At 49.0% G+C, this 15368-nt stretch overlaps 1 protein-coding gene across 2 annotated transcripts in view; it reads left to right on the top strand.

Moving 5' to 3' along the window:
* Positions 1–15368, top strand: part of AGRN (agrin) — an 88018-nt gene that overhangs the window by 35942 nt on the left and 36708 nt on the right. The gene's annotated exons all lie outside the window — the stretch shown is intronic.

The raw sequence follows: 15368 nt of genomic DNA, 5'->3' as shown, positions 1-15368 counted from the left end.
CTGTGCGGCATTTACCTCATCTGTAAAATGGGGATTAAGACTGTGAGACCCATGTGGGACAGGGACTGTGTCCAACCTGATTAACTTGTATCTACCCCAGCGCTTAGAACTGTGCTTGTCACATAGTAAGCACTTAACAATCAATCAATCAATCAATCAATCGTATTTATTGAGCGCTTACTATGTGCAGAGCACTGTACTAAGCGCTTGGGAAGTACAAATTGGCATCACATAGAGACAGTCCCTACCCAACAGTGGGCTCACAGTCTAAAAGGGGGAGACAGAGAACAGAACCAAAGATACCAACAAAATAAAATAAGTAGGATAGAAATGTACAAGTAAAATAAATAAATAAATAAATAGAGTAATAAATATGTATGTTTGTATGTATGTAGATACTATTAACAAATAGTATCTATCATTATCATTATTATTGGTTGTGCACATGTGTGTGCTTGTGAGTCTGTCTTTGTCTCTGTGTCTGTGTGTGTGGTATTTAAGTGCGTACTCTGTGCCAAGTACTGTACTAAATGTTAGTTACAAGATAATCAGGTCCCTCATGGGGCTCAGCGTCTAACTAGGAGGGAGAATAGGTAATGAATCCCCAGTTTGCAGATGAGGGAACTGAGGCACAGAGAAGTTAAGTGACTTGCCCAAGGTCACACAGCAGGTGCCTGGTGGAGCTGGGATTAGAACCCAGATCCTCTGACTCACGGGCCTGTGCACTTTCCACTAGGCTATGCTTGCCTGCATTTGTGCAAGCCCTGTCTTCCTGTGTGCATGCTTATGTGTGTGAGTGTAGCCTCAGGGAAGGATCCTGTCCTTAGGGCCCTAACTCTTAGGGGAAGCAGCATGGCCTAGTGGATAGAATTTGGGCCTGGGAGTCAGAAGATCATGGGTTCTAATCCTGGCTCCACCACTTGTCTGCTGTGTGCCCTTGGGTAAGTCACTTCAATTCTCTCATCCCCCGGGCCTGGAATGCCCTCCCTCTGCCCATCCGCCAAGCTAGCTCTCTTCCTCCTTTCAAGGCCCTACTGAGAGCTCACCTCCTCCAGGAGGCCTTCCCAGACTGAGCCCCATCTTACCTCCTTCCCTTCCCCACAGCACCTGTATATATGTATGTATGTTTGTACATATTTATTACTCTATTTATTTAGTTATTTTACTTGTACATATCTATTCTATTTATTTTATTTTGTTAGTATGTTTGGTTTTGTTCTCTGTCTCCCCCTTCTAGACTGTGAGCCCACTGTTGGGTAGGGACTGTCTCTATATGTTGCCAACTTGTACTTCCCAAGTGCTTAGTACAGTGCTCTGCATACAGTAAGCGCTCAATAAATATGATTGATTGATTCTCTGTACCTCATCTGTAAAATGGGGATTAAGATTGTGAGCCCAATGTGGGACAGGGACTGTGTCCAACTTGATTTGCCTGTATCCATCCTAGCGCTTAGTACAGTGCCTGGCACATACTAAGCACTTAACAAATGCCACAGTTATTATGTGACCCTTACCATTACCCACCTGGAAAGTGGTCATGATACTACAGGCCCTAGCACCCTCCTGGCCCCAGCTTGTGTTTTGGGCAGCCCAGCCCTCTGGACATGTCGGGAGGGAATGGGGATTAGGGAGAGCATGTTAATAATAATAATAATAACAATAATTGTGGTATTGGTTAAGTGCTTACTGTGCTCCAGCACTGTACTAAGCACTGGGGTGTATACAAGAAAATCAGGTTGGACACAGTCCCTGTGCCACGTGTGGCTCACAGTATCAAACTCCATGTTACAGATGAGGTAACTGAGGTACAGAGAAGTGAGTGACTTGCCCAAGGACACACAGCAGACAAGTGGCAGACCCAGGTTTGAACCCATGACCTGACTCTCAGGCCTGTGCTCTATCCACTATGCCTTACTACTTCTCGGCAATGGTGGGTGTGAGGAGTACTACTATTATAATGAACTCATACTGAGTGCAATGCATTGTACTGAGCACTTGGGACTGTAAAATCAGCAATCAGTCAATGAGGAGTATTTATTGAGCACGTAATATATTCAGAGCACTGAACTAAGTGCTAGGTAGAGTACAACAGAGTTAGTCGAGAAGCAGCGTGGCCTAGTGGCAAGAGCACGGGTTTGGGAATAGAGGAAGTGGGCTTTAATCCTGGCTCTTCCACCTGTCTGCTGTGTGATCATGTGTAAGTCACTTCACTTCTCTGGGCCTCAGTTACCTCATCTGCAAAATGTGGGACAGGGACTATGTCCAACCCGATAACCGTGTATCGACCCTAATGCTTAGAACAGTGCTTGGCACCATAGAAGTGCTTAACAAATACCATAATTTTTATTATTATTAGGCCTGATTCTTGCCCTCAAGGAACTTACAGTGGGGAAGACAGACAATACCGTCATTTTACAGTGGGAGGAAGAAGGAAAAGGATTTAACTATATAAGTTAATGATTAAGTCATAAGGTGTGTAAGCGATGTACATAAGTGTACATTATGGGAGCTTGAGAATATGTCAGTGAGAAGTGGTAGTGGCAGGGGATTATAATAATAATAATGGCATTTGTTAAGCGCTTACTATGTGCAAAGCACTGTTCTAAGCGCTGGGGGGGGATACAAGGTCAACAAGTTGTCCCACGAGGGGCTCACAGTCTCAATCCCCATTTTACAGATGAGGTAACTGAGGCCCAGAGAAGTTAAGTGACTTACCCAAAGTCACACAGCTGACAAGTGGCAGAGGCAGGATTAGAACCCATGACCTCTGGCTCCCAAGCCCGTGCTCTTTCCACTGCACTGCTTCTGGAGAGATTAGAGATTGCTCAGAAAAGACCCCGGAGGAGATATGATTTCAGAAAGTCTTTGAGAAGATGGGAGAGCTGCGGTCCATGGGATTTGATCAGGGAAGGAGTTCCTGTTAGGAGGGTGGGCGGGAGTGGGAGAAGTTGAGGCTCCCTAGAGAGAGCGCAGAGGGGAAAGACAGTCTTGTCTTGGGAGAGGCAGGTCTTGGAGGAGGCAAGAAGGAGTGTTGAAAGCACCGTGGCCTAGTTTATAGAGCACAGACTTGAGAGTCAGAAGGTCTTGGATTCTAATCCTGACTCTGCCACTTGTCTGCTGTGTGACCTTGAGCATGTCACTTAACTTCTCTGTGCCTCAGTTACTTCATCTGTAAAATGGGGATTAAGACTTTGAGCCCCATGTGGGACATGGACTGTGTCCAACCTGATGATATTGTTATCTGTCCCAGCGTTTAGTATAGTGCCTGGCACATAGTAAGCGCTTTACAAATACTGTGAGAAAAATGAATAAAAAATGTTCAGGATAGTAATAATAATGATAATAATAATAATAAATGGTATTGAAGAGGCAGTGGCCCATGACAGAGCAGGGGTCCCACTGGCTGTGTTCAGGCAGAGATTTGTGCAGGGGGCAAGTTGGATTCATTCATTCATTGATTTGTATTTATTGAGTGCTTACTGTGTGCAGAACACTGTACTAAGCCCTTGGGAGAGAACAAGACAACAATAAACAAACATATTCCCTGTATACAACGAGCTTACTGTCTAGGGAGCATGGCAGCATGGCTCAGTGAAAAGAGCACGAGCTTTGGAGTCAGAGGTCATGGGTTCCAACTACGTCTCCGCCAATTGTCAGCTGTGTGACTTTGGGCAAGTCACTTAACTTCTCTGTGCCTCACTTACCTCATCTGTAAAATGGGGATTAAGACTGTGAGCCCCCTGGGACAACCGGATCATCTTGTAACCTCCCCAGCACTTAGAACAGTGCTTTGCACATAGTAAGCACTTAATAAATGCTATTATTATTATTATTATTATTATTATTAGGGGGGAAGGGATGAACTGGAGGGATTGGGTGGTTTGGGGTGCTGGTGAGAGTGGAGGACAGGGTGAGGTGAGTAGGGGTCAGGGTCAGAAGGACATGGTGAAGTCGGGAGTCCTCAAGGCCTGAGTTATGGCGCCTTCCACGTCCGGATCCTCAAATTCCAAATCTGAGAAGGGACACGCCACGAGGTTTCTGTGACCAGGGGCAGTGGTCTGGAGTCGAAATAGCAGACATTGGCTGTAGAGTGCCCAGGAGGGGATGTTCTCTTAGGGTTTTGGAGCTGGGGGCCCAGGCTGGGAATCCCACGAGCAGGCAGCGACACAAGAAGAAGTAATAGTAGTAGTAGTAAAGCACTGTGGCCGAGAGGATGGAGTATGGGCCTGGGAGACAGAAGGACTTGGATTCTGATGCCAGCTCTGCCACTTATCTGCTGTGTGACCTTGAACAAATCACTTAACTTCTCTGGGTCTCAGTTACCTCATCTGTAAAATGGGAATTAAGACTGTGAGCCTCTCTTGGGACGTGGACTGTGTCCAACCTGACCAACTTGTATCTACTCCAGCGCTTAGTACAGTGCATGGCACATAGTAGCACTTAACAAATCCCACAAAAAAAGTGATTATTTATTGAGTACTCATAGGTGCCATGCACTGTCCTAAGCACATTCCTGGCCTAAAAGGAGCATTAACTTCAGTGTGGTAGACCAACATAAAAATTATGTCTACCGTATCACTTAGAACAGTGCTTGGCACATAGTAAGCGCTTAACAAATACCACAGTTATTATTATTAGAATGGGGATTAAGACTGAGCCCCATGTGGGATGTTAGTACAATCACTCATCATATCACGACTGGATTACAACATCAGCCTTCTTTCTGACCTCCCAACCTCCTGTCTCTCCCGACTTCAGTCCATACTTCACTTTGCTGCCCGGATCATCTTTGTGCAGAAACGCTCTGGACATGTCACCCCCCCTCCTCAATAATCTCTAGCGGCTGCCTATCAACCTTCGTATGACGCAAAAACTCTTCACGGTTGGCTTCAAAGCTCTCCATCACCTTGCCTCCTCTTACCTCACCTCCCTTCTCTCCTTCTACAGCCCAGCCGGCACACTCGGCTCCTCTGCTGCTGACCTCCTCATTGGGCCTCATTCTCGCCTGTCCCGCCATTGACCCCTGGCCCACGTCCTACCTCTGGCCTGGAATGCCTTCCCTCCTCACATCCGCTAACTAGCACACTTCCCCTCTTCAAAGCCATACTGAAAGTCACCTCCTCCAGGAGGCCTCCCCAGACTGAGCCCCCCTTTTCCTCTGCTCCTCCTCCCCTCCCCATAGGTCCTACTCCCTCCCTCTGCTCTACCCCTCTCTCTGCCCCACAGCACTTGTGTATCTATGTACATATTTATTATTTTTTATTCTATTTATTTTATTAATGATGTGTATATATGCATAATTCTATTTATATTGATGCTATTGATGCCTTTCTACTTGTTTTGTTTTGTTGTCTGTCTCCCCACTTCTAGACTGTGAGCCCGTTGTTGGATAGGGATCGTCTCTGTTGCCAAATTGTACTTTCCAGTCAGTTGCTTAGTATAGTGCTCTGCATACAGTAAGCACTCAATAAATACAATTGAATGAATGAATCAGTGAATGAATCTAGACTGTGAGCCCATTGTTGGGTAGGGACCATCTCTATATGTTGCCGATTTGTACTTCCCAACTGCTTAGTACAGTGCTCTGCACACAGTAAACGCTCAATAAATGATTGAATGAATGAATGAATGACTGTCTAACCTGATGAACTTGTATCTACTCCAGTGCTTAGTACAGTGTCTGGCACATAGTAAGTGCTTAATGAATACCAGTTAAAAAAAATTGTTGAGTATTCACTGGTTGCCGTGCACTGTCCTATCTACATTCTCGGCCCATAAGGAGCTTACACTTCAGAGCGGTAGACCGACATAAAAATATTTACCAACAGTGGAGTCAGAGTAAATACATTAAATGGTCTTGGAATATAGTTATGTTGTGAAGGGCAGAGGGTGGGTATAAAGAAATACGCAAGTGCTAAAGGCAGCTGATATGTTGATTTCATTCAGGGTGCTGGTAGTCAGGGAAGGCTTGTCCGAGGAGGTGGGTGCTTAGGAGGGCTTTAAAGGTGGGGAGGGCCGAATTCTAACATTGAGTAGTAGGTGTGTAAAGTAGTCAGAGGAAATGGAGAGCCTTGAAGCCAATAGAAAGGAGTTTTGGTTTGCTACAGAGGGTGATGAACAAGCATTGGAGGGATTGGAGAAGAGGGAAGCGGCATGGCCTTGTGGAAAAAAAAAAACAGGCCTGGGAGTCAGAAGATCTGGGTTCCCACCCTGGCTCTGCCACTTAACTGTTGTTTGACCCTGGGCAAGTCACTTAACTTCTCTGGGCCTTGGTTTCCTTCCCTTTGAAAATGGGGATTAAACATTTTTTAATGGTATTTGCTAAGTGCTTACTATGTGCTAGGCACTGTACTAAGTGCTGGGGTACACACAAGATACTCAGGTTGGATACAGTCCTTGTCCCTCATGGGGCTCACAGTCTTATCCTCATTTTAGTCAGTCAGTCGTATTTATTGAGCACTTTCTGTGTGCCGAGCACTCTACTAAGTGCTCGGAAGAGTACAATATGACAATATAACAGTCACCTTCCCTGCTCCCAGTAAGCTTACAAGCTAGAGGTGATGAGGTAACTGAGGCACAGATGGTGACTTGCCCAAGGTCACGTAGCAGACAAGTGAAGGAGTCAGGATTAGAACCCAGGTCCTTCTGAGTCCCATTGCCCATGCTTTATCTACTAGGCCACGCTGCTTTTGTTCTTCCTTCTACTTGGTCTGTGAGCCCTGGGTAAGACATGACTGACTGTGTCTGACCTGATTACCTCCTATCTACCTCACCACTTAGCACAGTGCTTGGCACATAGTAAGCCCTTAAAAATATCAAAATTATCAGGATGATTCAGGCAGCAGTGTGGAGTAGGGACTGAAGTTTGGGAGGCTGGAGGCAGGGGGACTATCAAGGAGGCCAATAAAATAGTCCATGAAATGACGAGCGCTTGAACCAGGCTAGAGCCTGTGTGGGAGGAAAGGAAGAGGCAGATGCAGGAGATAATTTTGAGGAAAAACAGATTTTAGCAGTGGATTGGATGTGGAGCACAATGACCCGTGTGGAGGTTTCTGGCTTTGGCCCCAGGGAGAGCCTTGGTGTTATTGACAGAGATGGGAAAATTACCTGGAGGAGTGTTTAAACTCACTTTAATTATCTTAACAGGACAGATGAGGCCAGTTTGGGGCACAATGAGTTTGAGGTGCCAGTGGACCAGCCATGTGGAAGTGTCCATTGCGGTGGGAGGAGGCATGGGATTGGGTAGTTGGGGAGAGGCCTTGGCTGGAAGGGCAGATTTGGGAGTCCTCTGCATAAAGGTGATAGCTGAAGCAAAAACGCCTCACTCTCGGGTTCAAGGCTCTCCATCACCTCACCCCCTCCTACCTCACCTCCCTTCTCTCCTTATCCAGCCCAGCCCACACCCTCCGCTCTTCTGCTGCTAACCTCCTCACTGTACCTCATTCTCACCTGTCCCACCATCGACCCCCGGCCCACGTCCTTCCCCTGGCCTGGAATGCCCTCCCTCCACACACACATCCGCCAAGCTAGCTCTCTTCCTCCCTTCAAAGCCATACAGAGCTCACCTCCTCCAGGAGGCCTTCCCAGACTGAGCCCCCTTTTCCCTCTCCTCCTCCCCATCCCCCCTGCCCTACCTCCTTCCCCTCCCCATAGCACCTGTATATATATTTGTACAGATTTATTACTCTATTTGTTTTACTTGTACATATTTACTATTCTGTTTTGTTAATGATGTGCATATAGCTTTAATTCTATTTGTTCTGATGATTTTGACACCTGTCTACATGTTTTGTTTTGTTGCCTGTCTCCCCCTTCTAGACTATGAGCCCGTTGTTGGGTAGGGGCCGTCTCTACATGTTGCTGACTTGTACTTCCCAAGCGCTTAGTATAGTGCTCTGAACACAGGAAGCGCTCAATAAGTACGATTGAATGAATGAATGAATGAAGCTGTGAAAACAGATTAACTTTCTAGGGAGGGAGTCTAGAGTGAGAAGAGAAGTGGGTATGTAAATGGAGAAGCCCTGGCAGTGTGCCCTGCCCCATCCCTTCCCTCTGAGAATCCCAGGCCCTGGGGGTTCTTGGAAGCGGTGCCAGATATGTTGGTAGCTGTAGATCCTGGGAGGAATTCTCAGTGGGCAGGGCCGGCAGATGGGAGGCTCTAGGGGCTGGGGAGGAGAGGGCAGAGTGACATTTTTTCATTTTAAAAATTCAGGCTTAGGGTAAAGGGGCGGTCTCCTGGACGGGCCAGAACTCAAACCTTGGCCATCCCGAACATATTCAGTCTAGTTCTCCCCCAAACCCCCAAATCGCCCCCAAGGTGCCCCTTCCTCTGCCCAGCAAGAATTCACAGCGTTCCCATGCCACCCTGTGACTAATTCCAGTACTGCCGGGTCGGGCAAGGCCAGAGGGCAAGTCAGGAGACTTTAGTCCCTATCAGACAGGCGCAGACACGACCCCGAGGCCCATTCCCTTTTCTCATAATCATAATCATGGTATTTGTTAAGTGCTTACTATGTGCCAAGCACTGTTCTAAGCACTGGGGTAGATACAAGTTAATCAGGTTGGACACAGTCCCTGTCCCACATGGGGCTCACAGCCTTAATCCTGGGTTCAAACCCCGGCTCTGCCAATTGTCAGCTGTGTGACCTTGGGCAAGTCACTTCACTTCTCTGGGCCTCAGTTACCGCCTCTGTAAAATGGATTGAAGACTGTGAGCCCCACATAGGACAACCTGATCACCTTGTATCCCTCCCAGTGCTTAGAACAGTGCTTTGCACGTAGTAAGCGCTTAACAAATGCCATTATTATTATTATTATTATTATTTTACAGATGAGGGAACTGAGTCTCAGAGAAGTGAAGTGACTTACCCAAGGTCACACAGCAGACATTCATTCATTCATTCAATCGTATTTATTGAGCGCTTACTGTAAATGCCATTATTATTATTGTTATTATTATTTTACAGATGAGGGAACTGAGTCCCAGAGAAGTGAAGTGACTTACCCAAGGTCACACAGCAGACATTCATTCATTCATTCGTATTCATTGAGCGCTTACTGTGTGCAGAGCACTGTACTAAGCGCTTGGGAAGTACAAGTTGGCAACATTCTAGACTGTGAGCCCACTGTTGGGTAGGGACCGTCTCTATATGTTGCCAACTTGTACTTCCCAAGCGCTTAGTACAGTGCTGTGCACACAGTAAGCGCTCAATAAATACGATTGAATGAATGAATGAATATAGAGATGGTCCCTACCCAACCGCGGGCTCACAGTCTAGACATGTAGCGGGGCTGGGATTAAAACCCAGGTCCTTCTGGATCCCAGGCCCGTGCTCTTTCCACTAAGCCACGCTGTTTCTACCGCTTCACTGCCCCTTCTCCACCAGGGTAAAGGACTTGTAGTACTCTAGAGCTGAGGGATGCCCCCAGGAGTCTTGACGGGTCCTTGGGCCTTGGTTCTCCGAGCTAGGCAAGGGGTGCTTTTGTAGGAAGCTGGCAGGGGTCGCTGCTGTCTCACGGAAGGAGCCCCATAGCAAGCGGAGAGTGGGATCGACAGATCTCAAAGTCCTGCGGAGGAACTGCATTTATTCAATCGTATTTATTGAGCGCTTACGGTGTGCAGGGCATTCATTCATTCAGTCATATTTATTGAGTACTTAATGTTTGCAAAGCACTGACCTAAGTGCTTGGGAGAATACCACACCACAATAAACAGTGATATTCCCTAGTTAAAACGAGCTTACAGTGTAAAGAGAGGGAGACAGACATCAATACAAATAAATAAAATTACAGAGATGTCCATAGTGCTGTGGGAGTTGGAGGGGGAGAGCAAAGAGAGCAAGTCAGGGTGATGCAAAAGGGAATGGGAGATGAGGAAGAGTTGGGAGTAGTATTGCAGTAGTGGGGAGGTCTTCCCTGCCCCTTTGAGCAGCCTGGGAGGGGGCGGGTCGTAGGTCAACCTTAGGTTATGGGTCTAGATTGACCTCCACCCCTGCAGGGTGCTATGTGACTGGACAAGGGCTGAGCAAGTAGAGTGGGGGCTGCATTTTGTCCCTGCTCCCCTTTCTCCCTGCCATCAGCTCCTGCTCCCCTCAGTTAATCAGTCATATTTATTGAGTGCTGACTGTGTGCAGAGCACAGTACTAAGAACTTGTGAAAGTACAAAAAAACAGAGTTGGCAGGCCCATTCCCTGCCCATAATGGGCTCTCCCCCATTCCCACCAATTTTGAGCTTCCTGGAGTGGGAGAGCAGTTCTGCTGAAACTTTACTGAAACCATTAAACTTGAGCCTTTTCTCCATCTCCAGGAATTGGGCGGTGGGGAGGGACTGGGCTAGGCTGGGCCAGAGACTATAGGGGTCTCACGCAGACATCGAAAGGGGAGGGGGAAAGCAAGGGCTTTAGATGTTTTCCCCATCACTGTGGGAGCCCCTCTTTCCTTTGGGCTAGCAAAGTCTGGAGTGGAGGCGCTGGGGGCAGAGTTTACTTATCCTTTCTGTAGGAAGGATTCAGGTAAGACCTGAGGATGCAGAGACATAAGTAACTGCAGGGAAGGGGCTGAGGAATCCATATCTATATGCCTCTTTCCCCTTACCCTAGGAGTCCTACTCCTCAGTCAATCAAGTGATGGTATTTATTGAGCGCTTATTGCTCACTGCCCACAAGGAGCTTACAGCCTAGAGGGGACAACAGACATTAAATAAATTATAGGTATGTATATCAGTTATGTGGGGCTGAGAGTGGGGTAAATATCAAGGCTTAAAAGGGTACATAGTGCATAGACATTAGTTTTTGTGGAGTGAATGCTTATACAGAGAACGAAGGCTTTGGGAGAGTTCACCAGGAGAAAAGTATAGGTTACCCATCTTCGAGGATGGGAAAATCCAGAAGGGAGACCAACGCTAAAATAAAGTACAGATAGGTGGAAGTAGGAGAAGGTGATAACATGAGTTAGTGTTTAAGTAATTGGGCACGTAAGGTATAAGGAAGACTGTGAGAACTTATGTGGTGCATTACATCCAGTGGGGCGCTCAGCAAATACCATTACTGTTACTAGGTGTCACAGAAAGGCTGTAGTGGCATTTGGGAGGGATATAAGCAGGGGAGATCTAAAATTGACCAGGGGAGGACTCCTGGAGGAGATATGATTATGTGCGTATCTATAAATCATATATCATAAATTACTTATTAATATCTCTTCTCATGTAGACTGTAAACTCATAGTGGGCAGGGAACATGCCTTCCAACTCTGTTGTATTGTTCTCTCCCTAGCGCTTAGCTCAGTGCTCTGCACACAGTAAGCACACAATATATTTCATTGATGATGATATCATTCAGAAGGGCTTTGAAGTTGAGAGCTGTGATCTGTCAGATGTGAAAGGGAAAGGAGTTTGGGGGGAGAGGAACAGACAGAAGGTGGGATAGCAAGAACAAGTCAGTCATATTTAGTGAGTGATTACTTTGTGCAGAGCACTGTATTAAGTGCTTGAGAGTGTATACTATAACAATATAACAGACACAATTCCTGTCTGCAAAGAGCTTACAGTCTAGAGGAGGAGACAGACATTAATATAAATAAGTAAAATTACAGATGTAAATAAGTTCTGTGGGACTGGAAGGAGGGATGAATAAATGGAACAAGTCAGGGTGATGCAGAAGGGAGTGGGAGAAGAGGAAAGGAAGGCTTAGGCAGGGAAGACCTCTTGGGGGAGATGTGCCTTCAAAAGGGCCTGGAAGGTGGGGAGAGTAATTGTCTGTCAGATACTCATTCGTTCATTCAGTCGTATTTATTGAGCACTTACTGTGTGCAGAGCACTGTACTAAGTGCTTGGGAAGTACAATTTGGCAACAAATGGAGACAATCCATACCCAATAACAGGAGGGTATGCCAGGCCAGAGGTAGGAGGTGGACGAGAGAGGTTGGCAACAAGATAGATGAGACTGAGGTACAGTTCATTCATTTTCATTCATTCATTCATTCATTCATTCATTCATTCATTCATTCAGCGCTGATTGTGTGCAGATCACTGTACTAAGCGCTTGGGAAGTACAAATAGGCAACATATAGAGACGGTCCCTATCCAACAATGGGTTCACAGTCTGGAAGGGGGAGACAGACAACAAAACAAGTAGACAGGTGTCAATACCATCAGAATAAATAGAATTATAGCTATATACACCTCATTAATAAAATACAGTAATAATTATGTATAAATGTACACAAGTGCTGTGGGGAGGAGAAGGAGGTAGGGCAGAGGAAGGGGGGTATGGGGAGGGGAGGAGGAGAAGGAGAGGAAAAAGGGGGCCTCAGTCTGGGAAGGCCTCCTGGAAGAGGTGATCTCACAGTAGGGCTTTGAAGGGAAGAAGAGAGCTAGTTTGGCGGATGTGTGGAGGGAGGGCATTCCAGGCCAGAAGTAGGGAATGTAGAAGAATGTAGAGTATGAACCAGGGTGCAGTGGGAGACAGGAGAGAGAGATGATGATGTGCCTTAAAACAGGTGACCAGGAGTTTCTACTTGATGTGGAGAGGAATGGGTAACTACTGGAGGTTTCAGAGGAGTGGGGAAGGGTGTGCGGAACATTTTAGAAAAGTGATCAGAACAGCAGAGTGAAATATGATCTGGAGAGGAGAGAGACTGCATAGTGGTTATGTCAGGTTGCAAATTTCCAATCATTCTCTTGTCGAGAGCAGCGAACCCCACCAGAACCTATTTCGGTGTTAAATGCCACATCCCAGCCCGGCCGTGGCTCAGTGGAAAGAGCACAGGCTTTGGAGTCAGAGGTCATGGGTTCAAACCCCGGCTCTGCCGATTGTCAGCTGCGTGACTTTGGGCAACTCACTTAACTTCTCTGGGCCTCAGTTACCCCATCTGTAAAATGGGGATTAAGACTGTGAGCCCCACGTGGGACAACTTGATCACCTTGTATCTACCCCAGCGCTTAGAACAGTGCTTTGCACGTAGTAAGCGCTTAACAAATACCAACATTATTATTATTATTATTATTATTCTCGGGGGTTGGCAGAGGGTTGACTGGACCCTGTAGCCTCCGACCTCTAGAGGGCCCTCTAGGAGCGCGAATGTCGAACCCCCTCCCCCGGGACCCGCCCTTATTTTGCATATGACTCATTTGCATTTCTGAGTTTGCATATTTGTTGTACTGGAAAGGGAATTGGATTTAGGATATATACAGTGCCAGGACCCCTGGGGTTAATAGCTCTTCTGGAAACCAGGCAGGAGGGCTGAGAGGGTGACATCCACCCAAGGCATCTCGAATTTGGGAAGCCCGGCCCAGGGGAACCGGCATTGGGCTGGTTCCTTTCAGGATTTTGCAGCCGGGAGCTTCCTCGACCCCCTGACCCCCACTTGCCCCGGCCCCCAGGGGATGGGGACAGCTGGTCCTTGGCTACACCCCTTGGCTTGCCCTCTCCTGACCCTGCTCCACATACACAGTGGAGTTCCTGATTAGGCGGATGTGCGCCTGCGCTCGGGGAATCAGAAATCACAGATGCACTAATCTCTCTCACTCACATGCACACACACACAAACACCCACACAAGTACACACACCCTGTCAAACCCACAAGCATGACATAAACATACCCAGTGACTCTCATTCACTGATCCTCATCACACACACGTTTGACAATGGATAGCATACACCGTGACTTTCACACACTAGTGATATACACATGGCATGTAGTGACACTGTGTGGCTCAAACTCACGACACACCCAGGGGGACACACAATGACACAGGCAGCAGCGGGTGAGGGGACTCGGAGGGCACAGTCCCAGGATGGCTCAGGCACAGACCCCCTTCCCCTTCCCTCCGCCTTCCCCTCCCCTCCACGTCCCCCCTCCATGACAGGGGCAGTGGGGTGTTGGGAGGTGGGGCATGTCCCCAGACCCTCAGTTGTCTAATGCCCTCCCCCCTGGCCCCGGTACTGGGGCAAGGACCCCTGCCCCCATCCCCTCCCCCGCCCGCCGCCCGCTCTCCGCCCCGCTCTCCGGCGGCTCTGGTCCCCCAGGGCAGCAGGAACAGTTCCCCAGGCCCCTCCTTTGTCTGGCGGCTCCGGCCTCCGCCCCCGCCCGCCGCTGCCACCACCGCCGCCGCCGCCACCACCGCTGCCGCTTAGAGAAGGAGTCCGGGAAGAAGGAGGCCAGGAGCTGCCCAAGGAAACGCCGCTCTCACCCCGCTTTGCCACCACCGCCACTGCTTACCCCTCCGCCTCCTGCCTCCGAACACAGCCACCTCATCTCCTCCCGAGCTGCCGCCGCCTCCTCCCGCATCGCGGCCGGGAACCTGCCCACTTGGCCGGGTTGGGGAGTGGGAGTGCTGGCCCGGCCGGGTCTGTGGAGACAGACAGAGACACCTCCCCCACTTCTGGACGCAGAGACTCCCCCCACCCCGGCTGTCCCATCCGGCCTCAGCTTCCCCCTCCCCCATCCCATTCCCCCCCAGACTCAGAGCCCCCCTCCCAACTGGACTTGAAACCCCCTCATACCCAATTCCACTCCTGCCTGGACTTGGAAACCCACCCTACCCTATCCTACTCCCTCCAGGACTTGGAACACTCGCCCCCCAGGCACCCCCCCCCCCCCGCCCATCTTTTCCCACCTGGACTTGGAAATCCCCTGCTTTGATCGGACTTGGAGACCTTGCCCCCCACCCCCACCCCCTCACCTCCCCACCCTCATGCCAGGATCTAGATACTCCCCTTCTCCTTCCTGCCCAGACTCAGAGACTCCCACCTTTTTCCCCTTCCTAACTGGAGAACCCCCCCGCCACTGCACTCAGGGAGACCACCTCCTCTCAACCGGACTTGAAGACAACCCCCAAACCTTTCCCAGCTGAGGAAAAGACGCTCTTGGAGGGGTCTGGTCACAGCCGGAAAGATCCCGGCAGTCAGAAGATCAAGAATTGGATCATCTGAGACCCTGCTGTACCTCCAGCCCCTTTGCCCCCTACTCTCCTTTCCTCTCTGCTCTGCATGGGCTGCTGGAGAAAGACCTAGTGCGAGTCTCGAAGCGCCAGAGGAAGGATTGTCCTGGGCTGGACCCTGGGCTGGGGGTGCGGCTGGCCTATTGCAGGTGGGTCACTATGGGCTCGATCAAGGACCAGCTGGGTCTGAGCTTCCAGAGGTGACGGCTGCCCAACGGCTGCTGAGGACTTGTGATCTCTGCAAGACTCGACACCAGGTGCAGCTTCCTGGTTTCTGCTCCCCGGAATTGACGGACAAGGTGGTTATCGGCAGGGTCGGGGCAGACCCACCCCCTCTCCCATCAGCTCTTCGCTTCTGGGGTCTGAGGAGAGGCTGGGGGCTCAACCCGTATTGCGAGCTCACCCCCACCCATGCTTGGTGTCCCCTCC

Source organism: Tachyglossus aculeatus, chromosome 5, assembly GCF_015852505.1.
Source record: "Tachyglossus aculeatus isolate mTacAcu1 chromosome 5, mTacAcu1.pri, whole genome shotgun sequence".
Lineage (NCBI taxonomy): Eukaryota > Metazoa > Chordata > Mammalia > Monotremata > Tachyglossidae > Tachyglossus > Tachyglossus aculeatus.
Note: the sequence above shows the minus strand (reverse complement) of the source record. Positions and strands in the feature narration are given on the sequence as shown.